Here is a 20,492-nt window from a genome sequence, read left to right as displayed (position 1 = left end):
ACAGAATGAACTAACTATATTTTTTTGCAATTCGAAACAACATCAGTAGTCATAAAGATAAAGATATTACAAAACAAGTAATTTAGTCATAAAGGTAACAAGTGGTCCAAACAACTTGACCATATTTGTCTGATAAAGTGCACACAAAAGCTGATTCATAGCTGGCTATAACATAATAATACTTGCCCCAAAACACAGCTTCCAAAAATACAATTAAAATTAACCAGCACTGTCATTGAAACAACAAAAGCACACACTTCTGAATGTTTGTCACATGCGCTGTCAACTTGGGTTGCTAGAACTTGCTTGGGAACCTAAAACCACAGTGGCTGCCACTCCTTTATTAGGCCTTCGCCCTCCCCTTGTAGTTGGTGGTTGTGATGTGCTCCCTGTGGTAGATCTGAACTTGTTGCTTCGTCTCGCTGCAGATGCACTGGGGGTACTTTCACTTCCAGCATTGCTCTTCTTTTGATGTCCTTTCCCCTGTAAGTAAGATGCAAGAATGAAGTTAAATGGTTGTAATTTAACTCTAAATTTTTGTAAATTATGGTGCAGAGATTACCTTCTGTTTTTTTGTAGTTCTACAACCTCTGATATTGTGGCCGTATTGGTTACACTTACTGCACTTCATCTTCACTGGTTTTTTCCCTGCTTTAGAGTGACTAACATTTTCATCAGCCTCTCTTCTTCTTAGTTTCTTGGGCCTTCCTGGAGGAGCCTTGTATGTAGGAGGAAGTAGTGGAGTTGCATTTGTCTTTGGCCATAATTGTTGTCCATTAATAGGTGAAATATGAGGCCCATAACAAGCTTCATATGCCTCTCTTTTATAAAATCGATGGACATAGTCTTCAGGCTGTTCTAACTTGTAGTTAATAGCAGCAATGGCATGTCTACATGGAATGCCTACTAAGTCCCAAAAATAACAAGAACACCTATGATTTGTAAGATCAACAACAAACTTCTCCATAGTAAATCCTTGAGTAACTTCAAAAATTGCATCACCACTCCAAACAGCAATCCAATTGCCACTCTTCTCCACTTCCCTATCTAGCCTTTTACTTGGTTTAGGCATAACAGCCCCAGGATATGCAGCAAACTTTTCTCTTAAAGTAGCAAATCTAGTCATCAAGTATGATCTAATCCATTCCATCATGGTAATAATAGGTTTATCCCTAGCTAAAAGTATTGTGCTGTTAAAAGATTCTGATAAGTTGTTCATAAGCACATCACACCTAGGGTATACACTAAATGCATGCTTACACCAGGAATGTCGTGGAATAGCAACTAACCACTCATATGCAGCAAGGTTGACCTTCTTCAACTCTTCCATTAATGAAACCTTTCTGGCACCCCTCTAAACACATATAAAAAGACCCAAAACGTGGCTGCAGGGTGGGTAGGGGATGATTAATTTTTATCTTGCATGTTGTACCAGTAGACACTCTTTTCAACTCTGCAACATAGTCATACAGCAAGCTATATTGCTTCTCCCCATCCCCTTCTACAATGTCCATGGCAATTTGTTTTCCTTTCATAGCCCTCCACCTACTAATCCCAACACTGTAAGTCTTCTTTATGTCATCTACAATTTCATTTGCAGTCATCTTGCCCACATTTCTGTACTTGTCAGCAACAACTTTTGAAACCCAATCTTTGTTCGCATTCCTATTCGCAAATACCCTCCCACAACTATGTGAATCAACCAATGTTTTGACCCGAAATGTGTGGCTGCCTCCAACTTTACTACACAGGATCAAAAAACCACATTTCTTCTTACAAATAGCCCTAACTCTAACATCATCATTTTTAAGAAATATTACCTCTCTCCCATTCAATACAGAATACTCCTTTAAAGCTTGTTTAAACTCTTTAAGGGAACAAAACTCCATTCCTAGACAGAATTTGAAATCTCTTCCCACGTCATCAACTTTGAACATTGGGTACTTATGCACTTGCTCCCCTTCACAGTCCACATCGCTTTGTAATTCATCTGTGCTATATGTTGCATCCATGTCATGATTTCCACCAAATTGGGGTGTTTCAAAACCACCAGCACTTGCACTAGCTGAATGCTTCCTTTTTCTCCTACTCTTTCTCATATTAGACCACCTTTGAAGAACATATGTTATGTTCCTGCGTGGTGTATCACTGCATCCAAAACCATCATCACTGTCTCTATGAAGTTCTTCTTCACTTTCGTCCAACACTTCATATCCATTATCAACTGCACTATCATCACCACTTTGCACATCCACATCTGCAGCTACACTTGCCTCATGCTCAGCAGCAACCACATTTCCATCATCCACAGCAGCAGCAGCCACATTTCCATCATCCACAGCAGCAACATTTGACTCAGCTTGTCCGTGAGCATCAACAGCAGCTCCACCATGCCCACCATTATCATTAACAGCAGCAGCAGCTCCACCATGTCCACCATTATCATTAACAGCAGCAGTAGCAGCTCCACCATGCCCACCATTATCATTAGCAGTAGCTTCATCCTGACCACCATTATCATCAACAACAACAGCTTCATCCTGACCACCCTTATCATCAACAACAACAGCTTCAATAAACTCAATTGGCTCAGCAGTACTAACAACATGTTCTACGTAAATCTGGACCTCTTCTTTTCTGCTTTCAGCATAGCCAGACAAATCCAATGCATCTTTATCTGTTACCAGAGGCCTCAAATCTCTGTCCATCCTACCTCTTTTAAGCTTCCACCACAATTTCACCATTCCGTCATATTTAAATTCATCCTTTAAGATGGACAGTGCCTCGAAATATGACCACCTATCAGCATCCAGGCCATGGACCACATGTTCTTCCCCTCCCTTGTATCTCAGAAACCTTCCTTTAAATGCCTCGAATTTCCCCATGTGGTAAAACGCAATCGAAAAACCCATCTCTGAAAAATGAAAGAAATAAAAACCCTAAATGCACGAAAATAAACAGAAATGGCAACCAACACAAACCATAGCTAAATCAGAAAACAACAACGTTCATGAATCAAATAAAACCAAAGAAAACACATCGCTCAAATGAATAAACCCATACCTTCGACTTCGTCTTCACCACGGGATAAGGGACGAAATGCCCTTCGACAACAACCTTTCCCACTTCGACTCAAGAACCACACGAAACCCCCTTTCTCTACAACCTAGAACCAATTTCTCTCGAGCGCGTTGAAGATTCTTCTCCCTCACGGTGGTCGTCGCGACTGTGGTGCTCCAATTTTTACTTAGGTAAAGTGTTGCTCGCGTTTAACTTAGGTCGCCACTGTGCTGCTCCAGATTTTCACTTTTACTTCACTCATTCAAGTTAAACGTGCGTTTTGATATATCAGTGATTTAAAAAAAAAAATTTAAATGACACGTGTCAACGATCTACGTGAAGACGTGTCAACATCTGACATGCTGAGGTGGAACGCCGTTTGCCACTCACCATTTTTTGTAACGCCGTCCTAACAGAAGGACCAATAACACTCATTTTAAAACTATGAGGACCATACGGTGAGAAAGTTTCGGTGAGGGACCATTTGCAATTTTTGGTCAAACTTCAGGGACCAAAAACATATTTTTCCCAAAAAATTATTGTTCTTCTCATCTCATAGTAAGTCTTTTTTTCCCTAAATTTGAATAATCTTTCTACATAAAACTCAACTTTGAATTATTCTCAAACTAATAGGTTATCCACCAAAAAAAAATACTAAACCTTTATCTAATTAATAGTTTTGTAGAAAAGTTTTAGTTTCTCGTCAAGATATATGCAAAAAAAAAACTCTCGAAATCTGTAAATTTAAAAGTACGAAAAAACAAAACTATGTAAAAGAAACACATTCCTAATTCTAATACAAATCCAACAAAAGCAACACAAATAGAAAGAAAAATTATACTAACCAGAAATGAGGATGAAAAGATTGGTACATATGCGCAACATGTGATTCAAGGAATGTAATATGCCAAAACCCTATCAAAAGGACTCTAGAATAGAAGAAAGCAAGGGAGAGACAAGAGAAGGCACATAGAGATAAAAGAAGAAAATAGAATAAAGACCGATTATAAGAAAATAAAGATAACTAATTATTCTTTTTTTTTTGTAAACAAAATTAAAATTTACTAAAAAAAGGTTTTAACTTATTAAATATCATTTTCATTACCAATAAAAATTAACAGACACTAATAATAATTTAATTTATTTCTCAAACATAAACCTATAATTAATTTAATAGAGCTATATTAGTAGTAAAATATTCCTTTTTAGGCTTTTTTTCTTAGACATGATTTTATAATTAATTTAATAAAGGTATATTAATACTAAAAAACTTTTTTGAGGCCTTTTTCTTAAATATAATATTATAATTAATTCAATAGAGAGATACCACTAGCAAAAAAAATTTGAGGCCTTCTTTCTTTGGAGGCCTAAAACGAGTATTTTACTTGTTTTACCTTTGAGCCGGCTCTAATTATGCTAATGCAATAAAAAATAAATGATGAATTATTAACATTTAAATTGAAATAAATAATAGGTGATTGATGTAATGAGATGAGTTTAGATTAAGATAAATTATATGTATGATATGGTGTGATGATTTAAGATTATATGAGAATGTGATGAATGAGTTATATGTGATATGTTGTTCTGTGGCTATTTTCTTGTGAGTGTGTTTAGTATCTTGGTAATGTTTATTGTGAATTAGATGTATATATGTGAATGAATGTTTGTGATGTTTAATGTTGAATGAAATGATAAGATTGGGTTGTGATGTGATGAGTGTGGAATGTGTTTCAAGAGAGAAAGAATTTTACTCTAGTATTAGGTGTATTGAGTAGGGACTCATGGGAGATTATTCAAACTTTATTTGGTATTCTAACTCACATAGAGTAAGATATCTAATTAGTTAGAGTCAATGGAGTTTCCGTGACAGGAATTAGTTCTAAATGGGCCTTTTTTGGTTACCATAGGTGAATTGACTTATCATACAAGAAGGCTAGGTAGAGCCATGATTTTATAAGCCAAAATGCTATTGGGATCTTTATGATAGGTGTAGAATCTATGAGGTTTGATTCAATACACAAAATCTTCTAGAGGTAGTTATTGAAGTTTGTCTACATAATGGTTTATGATCGAATGAGTATAGTTGTTGTATATGTATATAGTTTTGTATTGTATAAAAGCTAAAAGTTAATAGATAAAATTACAAAAAAAAAAGTTACTAAATATAAAAAACAAAGACACACCTGGTGGGACTCGAACCCACAATCGTTTGATTAGAAGTCAAACGCCTTATCTATTAGGCCACAGGTGCTTAATCATTAATAATTTTAGAGATCCTCCATTTGTTGAAAAGATTATATATTTTTGAAAAATGTATCATTGAGTTTTTAGAGAAGAATTGTACTACATTATATATTTTAATGTGATGGTCTATTGCTTCATTAATAAAGTATTATAATAAAAAAGTTATTAAATCTAAAAATAAGAACACACCTGGTGGGACTCGAACCCACAATCGTTTGATTAGAAGTCAAACGCCTTATCCATTAGACCACAAGTGCTTAATCATTAATAATTTTATGTTTTACAAATATGATATAGATCCTCCATTTGTTGAAAAACATTATATCTTTCTGACAAAATGTAAATACATATTATATGTTCGATTTGATGGACTATAAATATAAAAAGAAGAACACGCCTGATGGGACTCGAACCCAAAATCGTTTGATTAGAAGTCAAACGCCTTATCCATTAGGCCACAAGCGCTTAATCATTAATAATTTTATGTTTTACAATTATGATATAGATCCTCCATTTGTTGAAAAGATTATATATTTTTGAAAAATGTATCATTGAGTTTTTAGAGAAGAATTGTACTACATAATATATTTTAATGTGATGGTCTATTGCTTCATTAATAAAGTATTATAATAAAAAAGTTATTAAATCTAAAAATAAGAACACACCCATAATTTTATGTTTTACAAATATGATATAGATCCTCCATTTGTTGAAAACCATTATATCTTTCTGACAAAATGTAAATACATATTATATGTTCGATTGGATGGACTATAAATACAAAAAGAAGAACACGCCTGGTGGGACTCGAACCCACAATCGTATGATTAGAAGTCAAACGCCTTATCCATTAGGCCAAAAGCGCTTAATCATTAATAATTTTATGTTTTACAAATATGATATAGATCCTCCATTTGTTGAAAAACATTATATCTTTCTGACAAAATGTAAATACATATTATATGTTCGATTGGATGGACTATAAATACAAAAAGAAGAACATGCCTGGTGGGACTCGAACCCACAATCGTATGATTAGAAGTCAAACGCCTTATCCATTAGGCCAAAAGCGCTTAATCATTAATAATTTTATGTTTTACAATTATGATATAGATCCTCCATTTGTTGAAAAACATTTTATCTTTCTGACAAAACATATCATTAAGTTTTAGAGAAGGACTGTAAATACATATTATATGTTCTATATGTGATGGACTATAACCACAAGATATGATTTCTCACATAATATGGACTAATGCTCATTTTCATCTTTTCTTCACACATGGTAATAATCAATATTAATATTTTGTAGATAATGAACATTTTTCGTAGGTAATTTGAATTTATCTACGAATTACCTACGAAGTAAATTTCGTAGGTATTAAGTTGGTAGGTAACTTTATCTACGAATATGAGTTTCGTAGATAACTTACCTACAACCATTATCTACGAAATCGGGATGTCCATAATTATCTACGAAAATATTCGTCGAAAAGTTTCTCATCCAGGAGTCGAGTTACCTACAAAATATTTCGTAGATTACCTATGAAAAATTTTATAGATAACTTATCTACGAAAATTTCGTAGATAATTTACCTACGAAAATTTTCGTAGATAACTTAAATATAAAAAAATCAAAAATAAATCTTTGAACATATAGCTTAACAACAACCAAAATAAAATAACAGGTTCAAAATCACCGTATGAAAAAATCACCAACAAAATAAGTAGACTTAGAAAAATATAAAAGGGTAAAAAAAGTATATAACTTGAAAAAGAGAGCATTTCGTTTCCCTACAAAAATCTGCCACAAACCATGATATTAATTGCTAGAACTAAACAAATTTTATCTAGTAACTAAACCACAAGTGAATCTCACAATATTCATGTCCATAATGATTTAGTAAACTAGAATACAAATAAATAAGACCATAGGGTTCATATTGATATTATAGTCCTTAAAAGCACCTAACTGTGGAGGAGACTTGTTATCTTCTGAAGCTGAAGAGAGAAACAGAGAAATCACCATTCCATAATTCAAGCATCAACAAGAGAACAATTAAATTTAATTTAATTTCAAAAAATAAAAATAAAATAAAAAACCTGATTAAGATTGAGTGTAGTGGATTCTCTTCTTTAATAATCATTTCAATCATTATCCTGAACCTGATAATTACTACTCACAAATTACTAATAATATTGCAAATTCAAAATAAAATAAAAAAATCCTACTCACTTGACATCCATAGCAAGTGAGAACGCATCAATCTCCATCATCATTTGTACAATCCTATAAAAACTTAAACTTAAAAAAATCAATTATGGCATCCTCCTTCAATCTGAATATTACACTAATTTTGGCCTGTATATATAATATAAATGCCAAGGAGCACACATTCTCACAATAAAAATACCAACCTTTTCAAAAACGCAAATGACAGTGCTCCCATCGAATGAGAAATATCCAAACTATAAGTTAAGCACACAAATGCCACTTATAAACAAAGACAACATTACAGTACTTGTTATTTACAACAATGGGATTGACCGGAAGAGTACGACACTATCAGGAAAAATAAAGTATGAATTAAAAAAAAGAGAGTATATATATGTGTGTGTATATCGAGAGAGAATTTAGTGGTTATTTATACACTTACAGTATTAAAGAAATCTATATTATCAAGTTGTCAACCCATAAAAAACCACCATCAATGTGTGTGTACAAATTGCTTAACAGTTCTTGATACTGGAAAGTGGAAACGGTGATAATCCTGTAATAAATACATATTAGAATTAAAATTTGAAATCAAATTATATAAAAATTTAAAATAACTTGGAAAGAAAGCAACAAATACCTGTGGTGCCAAACAGAAAATCACCATTGTTCCATCAACAAAAGCGCTAGAACATATATCTTTCCCAAAAGATCTTGAACTGAAAACTTTCGACCCTAAAAAGAAACAAATAGTGACAAAAACATTTCTTTTGGCAGAAATAAATAAAGTGAAAAGATTAAAGGACAAGAAAATGAAGGATATACTAACATTTTAGGGAATATAACTTTCTTTGCCTCTAGCTGGCAACAACTTCATCAATGGACTTAGCTTAATATTATATTATAACTTCTTGGAAATAAAAAGTGATGAAACGAAAAAATATCATAAAGAAAAAGCAGTGAACATAGTGATAAGTTAACTTCTAGTTACCACAAACACTACGGAAATTTCATCGTTAAAATTGTTTAAGCATCTAATGTTTTCGTATGTTACCTATCAAGCTTGATTTCATGCAAAACAGTGCATGCCAAAAACAAACCTGAGATTGTAATCTCATATTTGCAAAACCTTACTAGCCATCGATAAAAATTATAAAAGGTATATAGAAACTGGTAGTTTTAATTTTTAAAATTCCTATTATACATGTAGTTTTAATTCCAAATGAAGAATAACATAAAGGTACCAAGGGAGTGGAGTAACTAATCATTGAAATTGATTATTGCCAAATGCCCAACCATTAAAATTGGGTCCATTTGTTTGTACTTGGGAATGAAAAAAAAAAAAGAGATTGTATCCCATCAAAATGGTTGCAATATCCTTAGATTTTGATCTTATAACACAACAACATTGTACTAAATATAACCCACTTCCAATTAATTAATTAACAGTAACAAAACAAAAACACCAAAATCACTATTAGAATAAATCCAAAACCAAAATCATGCCACAAACAAAATAGCCACCTGAAATCTAATTGGGGATTAACTATGATCTTAGTTAAAGCAAGACACTGCCTTTCGGAAATTTTCCACTAGCCATATAGTGATTCAGCGATGAACTGAATTTTACGGCTTACAATGTCAGAACACACGTTGATTCCTATTCGTATCCCACTAGAATCCAAGGCAAAAATTTGGGCACCTCTTAATGTCATTTAAAAAAAAAGATAAAATAAAATGAAATGAAACAGAGTATGAATCTGACACTGTGATGGCAGAAAATTAGAACATAAAAACAATAAGTTTAGCAAAAAAACTACAAGACCCAGTTATCAAAATTGAAATTTGGAATCGAAAGAGGGAATTACAGATATCAACTTACAGTGAGAAGGTCGTTCATCGTGAATTGTCAAATAAAACTGTTAGAGAGAAGAAAGAGATGTCCAAAGCAGACAGTGAAACGACAATAATTGTTGTGTCTTTGGTCGGCAAAATGATAGCGAAGCAAGGCAGGGCAACCCACGAATTCTCTCACAATGCATTTTGTTTTGTCAAAATTTTAGGCATTTTATGGCCTATAAAGTCAATAAGATATGCCAATCCATAATTTGCATAATCCTACACCCACACAATCAATATTAAGTAACCAAACACGACAAAGAGAAGTAGCGAAAAGAAAACACACCACATAAACCGCCTCCGTGTCCAGCGATAAAAACCCTAATTTCTGGCGACCCAGCAGCGACAGCGGCTAGTGGTCGTTGAATCCGAATCACCCAAGACCTTCCTCGTCCAATGGCCGGAATCCTCCTCCCCTTCTGGGAGAGAACCGCAGAGGAGCCTGACAACCACATTCTCGAATGTGAGCTTTGAGCATCGACGTGAGCGTGAGCGTTGAGCGTTGAGCATTGGCGGGAGCGGAAGGGTCGAGACAAAAAGGGACGCGTTGCTGTTAACGAAACTTCTCATGATGGTCGGCGTTGTGCCAACGAAGCTTCTGATGAAGAACATAGTGTTTCGTCTCTACAGTAAATATCTGGAAGGGAGAGCATGTGAAAGTGGGAGTGAGAAATGAGACCTAAGGTTAACATTTTTTAAAATACCATATTATTTTTATTTAAACAAATTATATAATTTTTATATACGAAACATTTTCGTAGGTAAAGTTTTTTAAAATAATTTTTATATTTTTTTTACGATATATATTTTTTACATTTATCTTCATAGATAAATTTTCGTATAAAAATTTTTCATCAAAGTATATCATATTTATCTATGAAATCATTTTCGTAGATAATTTTTTTTCTTGTGATTTATAGAAATTGATGTTATCTACGAAATTATATGGTAGATAAAAATAAATTATCTACGAAAAAAATTTCATAGATAATTTTTCGTAGATAATAGTCATTTTTCTTGTAGTGAAGATGAAGCTCCATTATTGGGAGAGCTTTCACACAAACGAGAAAGAGAAAGAACACTGTAGAGATTTTGCTCAAATTGTCTCACTTGTTTCTTTTATGTTTTTTAAAACGAGTTTAACATCGAACGGGGTTGTGCCCGATGTCATAAAGCCTTTTGACATCAGTTACAAAGGAGACCAATATCATTTTTAGCATTGGTTTTTTCAAATTATGGTGTTATGTTATAAGGGTTTTTTATGTTAGTGTATAATCTCTCTACAACCACCAACTTCTCGTTACCATACAAAACTATTAAATTCTACAATTAAATATAATTTTTTGTTCAAGACCCCAACTTCCAAATTCCTTGGTGAGGACATTAAATAATATATACCCTATAGCTTAACATTGCTGCCATATTCATTTTCACTACACATTTTTTTTCTCTTTGCCAGCTATTCTGGTAAACAAAATTTCGTATAAGAGAGAATGACCATCTCATTGAGCAACATGATCTACTTTATATGATTGCTTTTCCTTTTCTTTTTAGTTTGGTTCCTAGTGTTAGATAACTAAGCTCACATCGTAAAGTCACAGGTGGAAGGAAAAAAATTTATTTAATAATTATTATTATTATTATAGTATCATTTATAAATGTTATAATATAATATAAATGATAATATTTTTAAGTATTGTTGTTTTTATTGGATTTGTTTTCTAACAAATAAACAACGCACTAGTGTAAAATAGGCTTTTTATACCGGTTAAAAAAGGTTTTTTATACCGGTTCTAGCATCGGTATAGATGCAGGTGGTATAGAAGATTTGACCTTTCTACATCGGTTTCATGACAGGTATAAAAAAATTATTTCTTATACCATTTCTAGAACCGGTATAGAAAGCCCTCTTGGAAATGGAAAGTTATGTAAGAAAAAATGACTTACTATACCGATTATAGTTCCAACCGGTATAAAAAATTACACATTTTACACCAAGTATGACCTCAACCGGTATAAAAAGTGATTTATTATTTTTTTATGAAAAATTCGTTTATGCTTCTTACCACATACCAAACCTGTATATAATTACCAAAAACATCTAGAAAACAAATCTCATTCAATTTAATATTTACATGAAATAGAATCTAATGTTTATATGAAATATAATACTACTCCAAAACGAATTACTATATAAATCATAAAACACCTAACATCATATACTGTATATAATTACCCAAAACATCCAAAAAACAAATCTCATTCAATCTAATATTTACATGAAATAGAATCTAATGTTTATATGAAATATAATACTACTCCAAAACGAATTACTATATAAGTCATAAAACACCTAACATCATCTTATATAAACACTTAAAAGAAACGAAACCCACTGCTCATGAACTTCCTTCAAGACTCCTTGATCCATTGGAGATGTGTCATTGAAAATCTACACAATGAATAGTTGAGTCAACAATCTTTTAGTGATAAATACTTAAGATGTGATTTATAAATTGTACATATTACGATATCCCATGAGTCAACAATGTTTGCGGATATAATTCTATGCATGTGCCTCATGGTATAATATCCACACTCATAGTTTTCCGGTTGACGTGAGCACTACAAGTTAAATTCATATAATATCATTGATGACCACCTCTATGCATATATAACATGAAATCAGTAGACATATCTCTACCCTGTCATCCTATTTCTCTCCTTTGATCATAGAAGCATCCAACCCAGAATTCCTAATATTAGACTTTAGAAGATTTTATATATATATATATATATATATATATATATATATATATATATATATATATATATATATATATATATATATATATATATATATAATTCATTTAGAAACATCTACTGTGTTCTAAAGTTCAATCATAGTTCACAAATTTGCAACAACAAAATGGACAACATTTGAATCATAGTTCACAAAACCATTTGAAGAAAACAATTCTAAGGGCTTTGTGAGGATAAACCAACACTATATCAGAAAGTGATTCTTAATAATCTCACAAAAATTCCACATATTTTGGTTCTTCCATTCAGAGCTATATAATAAATTACACTACGAAATGCAAACACGAGGATCCCCTGAAATAAATGCATTGTACCTCTTCAATGTCATCATTATTGTAAATTCCATAACGGAAGGCTTGACCTAGGTTATTTTCTAATGTCGCAACATCATAGTCTCAGTCTTGATAATCATCCTTATCACTATCCCTATTTTTGTCATGAAGCGTTGTTGACCTCCTGTAACAATCAATTAATTAAGAATCATCAAATGAGCCCAACACACAACCACAAGATGATCTATATTGAAGATACATCAAAATTCACTCAATCCCAAGAATAATAAGAAAAGTATTCAGTAACAGGAATCAAGATCGTGCTCAAGTTTGAGGTTCCAAATGCTGAAACAGAGTGATGATGTATAAAATACTATCAAATAAATATACTCACATGACACGACTATAATCAGTATAAAAATTTCTCAGAATGATAGCAAAAGTATTTAACTTCAGAGAAGTAAACTAAAGGTTAACAATAATTGTTTCTGTGAAGGATTAAATGTTTTAGCTATATGCACATGCATAAAATAACTGTTGTGAATATTAGTATGCCTACTACTCCAAACAAAGCTAGGATCACAAGAATAAAATAAACATATTGGCAAAATAGGGCCATGTAATCTTATCTGTAAATGTACTCACCTTTGTAGTCGATCTAGCAACTGCTTGAATAACAGTTTCTTTACCGAGAAAATGTACAGCATCTTCCATCATCTATACATTATATACAAAGGTTAGAACTTCAAGTCGAACAAAGTTTGGCACAGTTTCATTCTTGTGAATCCATTCATCCAATTTTAAAGTAGTTTAAAAAGTCAGTACTTATTCCAATGAGTTCACAAACCTTAAGAGTTAGGCAAGGACGAGATACAGCAAACCCAAATGAAACAACTAGAGTAATTGCTGATACAGCCGCACCAGCAAAGGACGGATAAATCTTTAAACTTGCATCAACTCCCAGCCTTCAGTTGCGAGGGCAATTCCATAAAGAATGAGAAAGGACACAATGTACATAGCAGATAAATGCTGTAAATACATTAAGTAATAAATTAGATAACATATACAATCAAAGAAAACATTAACTGCATAATTAAAAATAATTGAATCATGTTTAGAGTGTGGTGATAAACCTGACATTCTTTCCACAATCTGCGTGAGCATCATACACATGTTACCATAGTGTGGGGCCCAATAACTAATGGAACTACAAAAACAAGTAGTAATATTAAATATTCATGCATTTTGGTTTAAAGACCCCAGTTACCAAAGCGGTTGATTTTTAGCAAAAAATAATTTAAAAAATTGAACATTAAATATTAATTGTTTAATAAAGTAAAAATACATGAAAAATAAAAGTGAATTTATTTTTAAACTATGAAAAATATCATTTCTTAAATAAAAGGTTACACCTACGGTCGACACAACAAACTTCATGTTGATAAAAAGTTTCACCAAACTACTATTTAATACTATTTGGCTATCATTTTGACAATTTTTACCCTCTAAAGTGCATCCATAAAGTGCACTATGGAAGTTTTCTGCACCTCAATCAGAGGTTGCATTATACCCTATAAAGTGAACCCTCGTCTTAAAGAAGCTAAATAAGAACATGAATCCCTATACCTTGACACCCCTTCTATCCCATTAATTCAGTATACAACTGTCTTCTAATAATATTTCATTCCTAACTACGACACTTTACTAACACCATAAGGAGAATAATCAAAAGAAATGCTACCCTAATCTACGGTACAAAGAGTTTCAGCCAAAGAAGTTTGACCTTGGGAGGTGAGGAGATACAAGCCAACAAAATGGGTAGAAAGATGCATGGGAGGTGAGGTGTGAATTAAAAGCCAATAATTTCAACATGTATCTATAAATACAAGAGAATCAGAATAGCACCTGTTTTGGTGATCGAGGCTCGTGTTCAACAAGTAAGGCAGCTAACTTTCGTCTGCCGCTTTTGTCTGCATGAGCCGCAACAGCTGCATAGGATATGCCTTTGCACAGTTTTAATTGAGTAAAAAAACAGAAATTTCAAGCCTTATTGCAAAAAAATAAATAGAATGATCAGTGTTTGAAGTTGGGGGAGGATAACCTTATCCAGCAGAATCTCCAAAAGAGTTGCATCAGGAATTGCCAATGAAGCAGTTATCTTTGAACATGCCCAGTGCTTTATCACCACCTCCTAAACAAAAGCAGTGGCCAAAATATCAAACTCACGTGTATACTTAAAGGAAGATCAAAAAATACATATATGCTTAAAGAAGACTGCTAATGTGTTGATGATATTAATGGCAAGAGGGGGAGAGAAATAGAATAAAGCAATCTATTTAGTTGCTGCAGTTGTTAGATCCCATTATTATTTTCACACAAGTTCAGTTGTACTCCTATACTAAACACACGCATGTAAAGTAGAGTAGTGACTATCATACTGCTGAGAATGTTCCTCCCAGCGTCCACCCATAACATGTCGTTGAAAATGACAGCATGGTTATTTTATATGCTTTGGACAAATATAAATATGTTTAACTTTTTCTCACAAAGGTTTAGGGGAAAAAATGTGATTATATATAAGTCAATTTGTGCTTGTGGCACTAACAGTTAAATATGTCTCATAAGAGGTTAATTGCATCATGAGGTTATTGAAGAAATGTAGTAGTTAATTTTGTGACAAGTGGTTAAGAGTAAATGAATGTGATTGAATACAATTATCAATAGTAGTGGCAGTAATGGTTAAAAATATGCCTCAAGAGTGATTAATAGTGTCATGGAGTTATTGAAATGTCTAATGGTAATTAATTTAGGTCAGTTCAGTGTTCAGGTTCATTAGTTAGGTCCAGGTTCAGTTATAGGGAAATCGGGGCCTGTGTCTTCAGATGCATCCCTCCACCCAAGGTAATGGACCTCATCCTCCATCCAATTGCATATAATGTAGAAAGGACGATCCACATCGATAGAATAGAGAACAATTTGGAAAGTGTAGTAGAGGAGGTTGTTATGAAAGAGAAAGGTGGCACTGACAGACTGGACACTTGGCAGCACAGAAGGGAATGTGAATATGAAGGGAATGGAGGGATGTAAGGAGCTATTGGATGGATCAAAAGGAAAATCAATGGCTGCACAGCCAACAAACAAAATGCCAAACTATACAGTAATTCGTACAATACACACAAACTTACTTGATTCATTCCAAGATATTCTGATATTTTCAGTGCAAGCAGATGTTGGTGAGCAGTAATTAAGCGACCGATCAGAACAGATGGTGTAAGCAACTGATGGCAATAAGCTAATTCAGTACAGTGTCACTACAGACAATTTCAGCACTGAGATAGACAAGTAAGCCTTAAAAACCTTGTATTGCTGAATACTAAGAGGAATGCCAATCTCAGGGCTGCGCACTGCATTCAAGACCCGCAGAATTTTACACATCTCTTGGATACGATCACGTTGAAAATTGATGTCAAAGTCAACTGGATATCATTACCGAGAGCAAATATCAGAAAATGTGTGTCCCTTTGTAGTCTTGAGACATTCACTATCCACAACAAAACATTTTTAAATAAATATCACTAGTATATCCAGATCAAACTCACCTACAAAAGGCCTACCCATAACTGGCTGCCCTTAAGAGAGTTCGCTGGCGTGAAACGTCAAATTCATGACCTGCAGCATCAACGCAAGCTTCAACTGCCTCAGGAAGAGACGATCTTATCAATCTCAAATTTTCATCAGCCTGGGGAATGACAATAAAATCAGAATCTCATTTATAAGAATGAACAGTTTGATGATGTTATAATTAAAATCCAAATGAAGACCTCACATATCAACTAAGATCCAAATATAGTAAGGCCTTTCTTATTGATTTTAATACCAAAAACAAGTCATAAATCATCCACAAAATTCTTATTTTGCCAACAATAAGAATTCAACACAGAAGTAAGGTCCAGTTAAAGAGACATTGAATTCAACACAGAATTGAATTGCACTTACAGTCCATGGCTTGACAACAACTATCAAAGCTGAAATAACACCAAGCAGAAGCACAAGACCAATTAAAACAAAGATATATACACCACGAGAAAGTTTCCAATCATTATGCAGTATGGTTGTAGAAGCACTACCAATGAAACCAATTCCTGGACCTAACCAATTCGTGCTTGACCAATTCAGTATGGCTAACATAGCTATTATGACTCCACCAATGCTATTTCATCCTATCACATCAAAATAATGTGCTAAATCTGCATTTGGATTTCTAACCACAACTTAACAAAATTCATCCATGACATTTAAAGGATATACCTTCTGGACGCTCAAGCCAATCTCAGCCATGAAATAAACACAACTTAGTGTCATGTTGCATTTAGTATTTTCAAATGAAAATGCATTGATTCCACCATTAATTAGGAAGACCACTTTGTATATTACATGAGCAAGCAAAATATTTAATAGAAATGCAATCAGCAACTAACCTTCGTGATGGATCACAGCAAAGTTGCTCCAAATTTCTAGCTTCCTAGCATAGAAGATACAACCTAAACAAGTTCAGCAACACTCTGACTTTTCTAAATGAAGAAAAGTTATAAAAAGAATAAAATATCAATCATAAACACTTAAACATACAAGATAACTTCTATTTTGTAAACAAAGATTTCATTAAGATGGAAGACATTGATAGAATTGAAAGAAGGGATCTCAAAACTGAAGAAATTTAGGCTGAAAAACCAAAAAGAAAGGGGTTCATAACATGAAACATGCAATGCATTATAATGCAAATCTATATTCATTTGCTGCTACTCTGGAATATGTAGAAGCTACGTATTAAGATTTCAACAACAACAACAAAGTCTTTATAAGGGACAAAGATTGGGTTGAAGAGTTATGTTCATTCTACTTATAAAAAGTTAAAAATATCCAAATAATACATAAGTAATTGTTGCGGTTAAAATAAACCAACACAAATGATAATTTTTTAACGGGGTAAACTAACCAGCAAAATTTAACTGCTAATAAAAACATGTTATTTTGTAGTGATAGATGAAACAAATCTTTTGCTTAAACTATTTGAGATCAAATTGGTTGGCCATTTAAATTCGTCTTTCTCTGATAATGACAAAATTGAGAACATCAACAGATTAGTACTCACTAATTATGAATAAGGAGCATGCATACAATCATATCTTGTTTAAATATAAAATGCTATCAAATGTTAATCACAACTAACCTTTCAAAGGCCTCAAGATACTCTCATACTCGTTCAGGTCATTCTCCCCTAAGTCAAGGGTCTCTGAATAATGAAAAGAAAAACATGATAAAGCTTTTAACCTCTTACTTCCAACACTGTTGATCAAATAATGTATCACTGACTTTACAAATAGTTGACATTAATCTAAAACAAATTCTTATATGATATATGTAACTGTTTACCAAAAATGTCTGGTCTTGTTTCCATTGCAGAAACAGTTCTGTTATATTTATATAGATGTACTAGAAAATACCCTCCCAAATTAAGACAAATGACAAAAGCTGTTCCATTTTAATGAATTGTGTAGTTTAAGGAAAAGTGAGTAAAATCTACTTATTTATTTTCATTTTTCACCCACTTTCTCTAGTTAAAATCATTCAGAAAATTAGAAGAAACAAACTTTTTTTCTTTCAAAAATATCATAAATTTTGCAGCTATAACCAAAGTGAGAAATTGCTTTTTTCTGAACTGTTAGATACTCTACTCCACCGTTGTCTTGTTTACTATATTAAGGTTTTAAATTGTTCTACCATCATTTTCGGATCCTATTCATCACTCATAAGCACTTTTGTATCAACTAACTTAGACAAAAATATAGTCATGTAGGTCACCACAGTTATACTAGAATGGAAGCTTTCTTTTTCTGTTAATTGTTGACCCCGGATCATGATAATTCAACATCATTGCTTTAATCAATACAAAGTTTAGGAGTCAAAAACAGAAACAAATGTGCAGAGAAGAAAAGAAAAAGAAAATAGAGGAAATCAAGCAGTTGATGTGAGATTGAACCAAAACTTCATACAAAGGATGAGTTGCAATAATGTTCTTTAGAACTTCTTCATTTTCTTTCCCACCAACATGTGTTCACTTCCCTCAACAACACCCTTTTCTCGAACGTGTGTAGCTTCCATCTCTGTAGCTAGGTAGGTAGGTTTATTACTATTAATGCTGATATTACTATTTTCTCTTGCACCAAACAAATCAGAAACAAAAAGAAAAAAACTAGAGATCTAAATCAGAATTACCTACATCCCTTGGAGTTGTTTCCCATTCATTCGTTGTCTCACATTCTTACATTCTTTTTTGTTGTTGTTGCGAATGCTGAAGCTCGTGTGAATTGGATAGTACACCCTTTTTTTCATCAACGAAGGTAGAGTTCACCTTTCCTTTCTCATATTATTCCAAAATTCAAAGAAATTAACAACAACATAAACTAAACCCTAAATTACATAGGTGAGATAATGAAATATACTACCTGTGATCATGCAAGAACTAACAACCGCGAACAGAGTAGGCATCACAAATGGAGGAAAAGAAACCTAGAATGAGACGATGAAGTGAGAAGCACCACTTACCAAAGAGACAAAACACGGAAACACAGGGATGAGCGGTGAGGAGACTGAACTAGGAGATGTAGCGGTGATGGAGACTGGGCGGTGAGTTGTGTCGACGTTGTGGTGAAGATCTTGATCTCGTCGGGGATAGCAGAAGTGGTGGTCGACGAGTTTACGACAGTGCAGAGGTGTTGAGAAATGAAAAGAAAAAAAAATAGTGAAGAAGATTACGGTGAAAAGGAAGCTTTGAAAAATAAAAGACTCACTAATTAAGTTTAAAATAATATAATCGTGAGGATAAAGAAAAATAACATAAACAAAAATAATTTTAGTAGTTTATTTAACTGTTACAATTCGACCGTCAATAAAAAATAATTTATACCAATTTTAATTATAACTGGTATAAAAAGTCTTTTCTAATATTGCAAAAATGTCATCGCATTAATTTTTATACCGGTTGAAAGTATAATTGGCATAAAAAATCTCACATTATTTACAAAATTGTCATCTGCCTCTTATTTTATATCTGGTGAATTTGAACAGGTATAATAATGTAGGTATAAAAAGCTTATTTTGTACTAGTGACGTTATTTGTAAATATCATTATTTATCTCTTTAAAATATTATATTATATAATGTATAAAGTGATATTTATTGTAGAATTTCACTTTAAAACGTCATATTATATTTTATAAAAAGTTAATAATATTTAAAAATATTATAACATATAAAAATAGATGTCACAACTTACATGATTTTATGATTTTATAATGATGATACCTGATTTATAATAAGTTGGTGTAAGTCTAATAAATTTAAATAATATCAGTTACGAATTTACGTAGTCGTTTTTTTTTTCATCCTAATTTAATAGTTATATAAATAAAACAAAAGAAGTAAATTTTCTCTGTCTACATGACTACAGATGAAGTTTGTTTTAGTTAAGTAATGAAAAAAAAATCAATAAATCAATAAATGGATTAATTAATTTATTTATTTCATAATTCTATTAAAATAAACATGTGGTCCCCCTTGGCTATAAACAAAAGGAGCTCCTTAATAATTTGAGTTAAATTAAGTAATGTTACCTCATAAACTTAACAATTATTTGTTGAATAATAGTGTTTATTTGCTATGATAAGAATATTGAAAGCAAACTCATCATTCATTCCTAAATCAATGATGAAATGGTACACATGCACTTTCTCTAAACCGACCATGACTTTTCTTCACTTTAAATATTATCATTTCTCAACTTCCGACTCATTCTTTTATTATAAATTATCTATTCTAATAAGACAAACTTTTTTTAATAAAATTTTCTGTTTGGTAAGAAGAAAAAGTTTGCTTAGTCGGCACTCCTAAAAATGCTAATCATTTTCACCATTTTT

At 32.6% G+C, this 20,492-nt stretch overlaps 2 non-coding genes across 2 annotated transcripts; both read right to left on the bottom strand.

The window, feature by feature from the left end:
* Positions 1–5,241: 5,241 nt before the first annotated feature.
* Positions 5,242–5,314, bottom strand: TRNAR-UCU (transfer RNA arginine (anticodon UCU)). The gene has a single exon. It is a non-coding gene; the product is annotated as a tRNA-Arg (tRNA).
* Positions 5,315–5,491: 177 nt separating this feature from the next.
* On the bottom strand, positions 5,492–5,564 carry TRNAR-UCU (transfer RNA arginine (anticodon UCU)). Its single transcript has one exon. It is a non-coding gene; the product is annotated as a tRNA-Arg (tRNA).
* Positions 5,565–20,492: the final 14,928 nt, after the last annotated feature.

This window comes from Vigna unguiculata, chromosome 4 (genome assembly GCF_037176805.1).
Source record: "Vigna unguiculata cultivar grain cowpea cultivar isolate G323 ecotype 2 chromosome 4, ASM3717680v1, whole genome shotgun sequence".
Classification (NCBI taxonomy): domain Eukaryota; kingdom Viridiplantae; phylum Streptophyta; class Magnoliopsida; order Fabales; family Fabaceae; genus Vigna; species Vigna unguiculata.
Note: the sequence above shows the minus strand (reverse complement) of the source record. Positions and strands in the feature narration are given on the sequence as shown.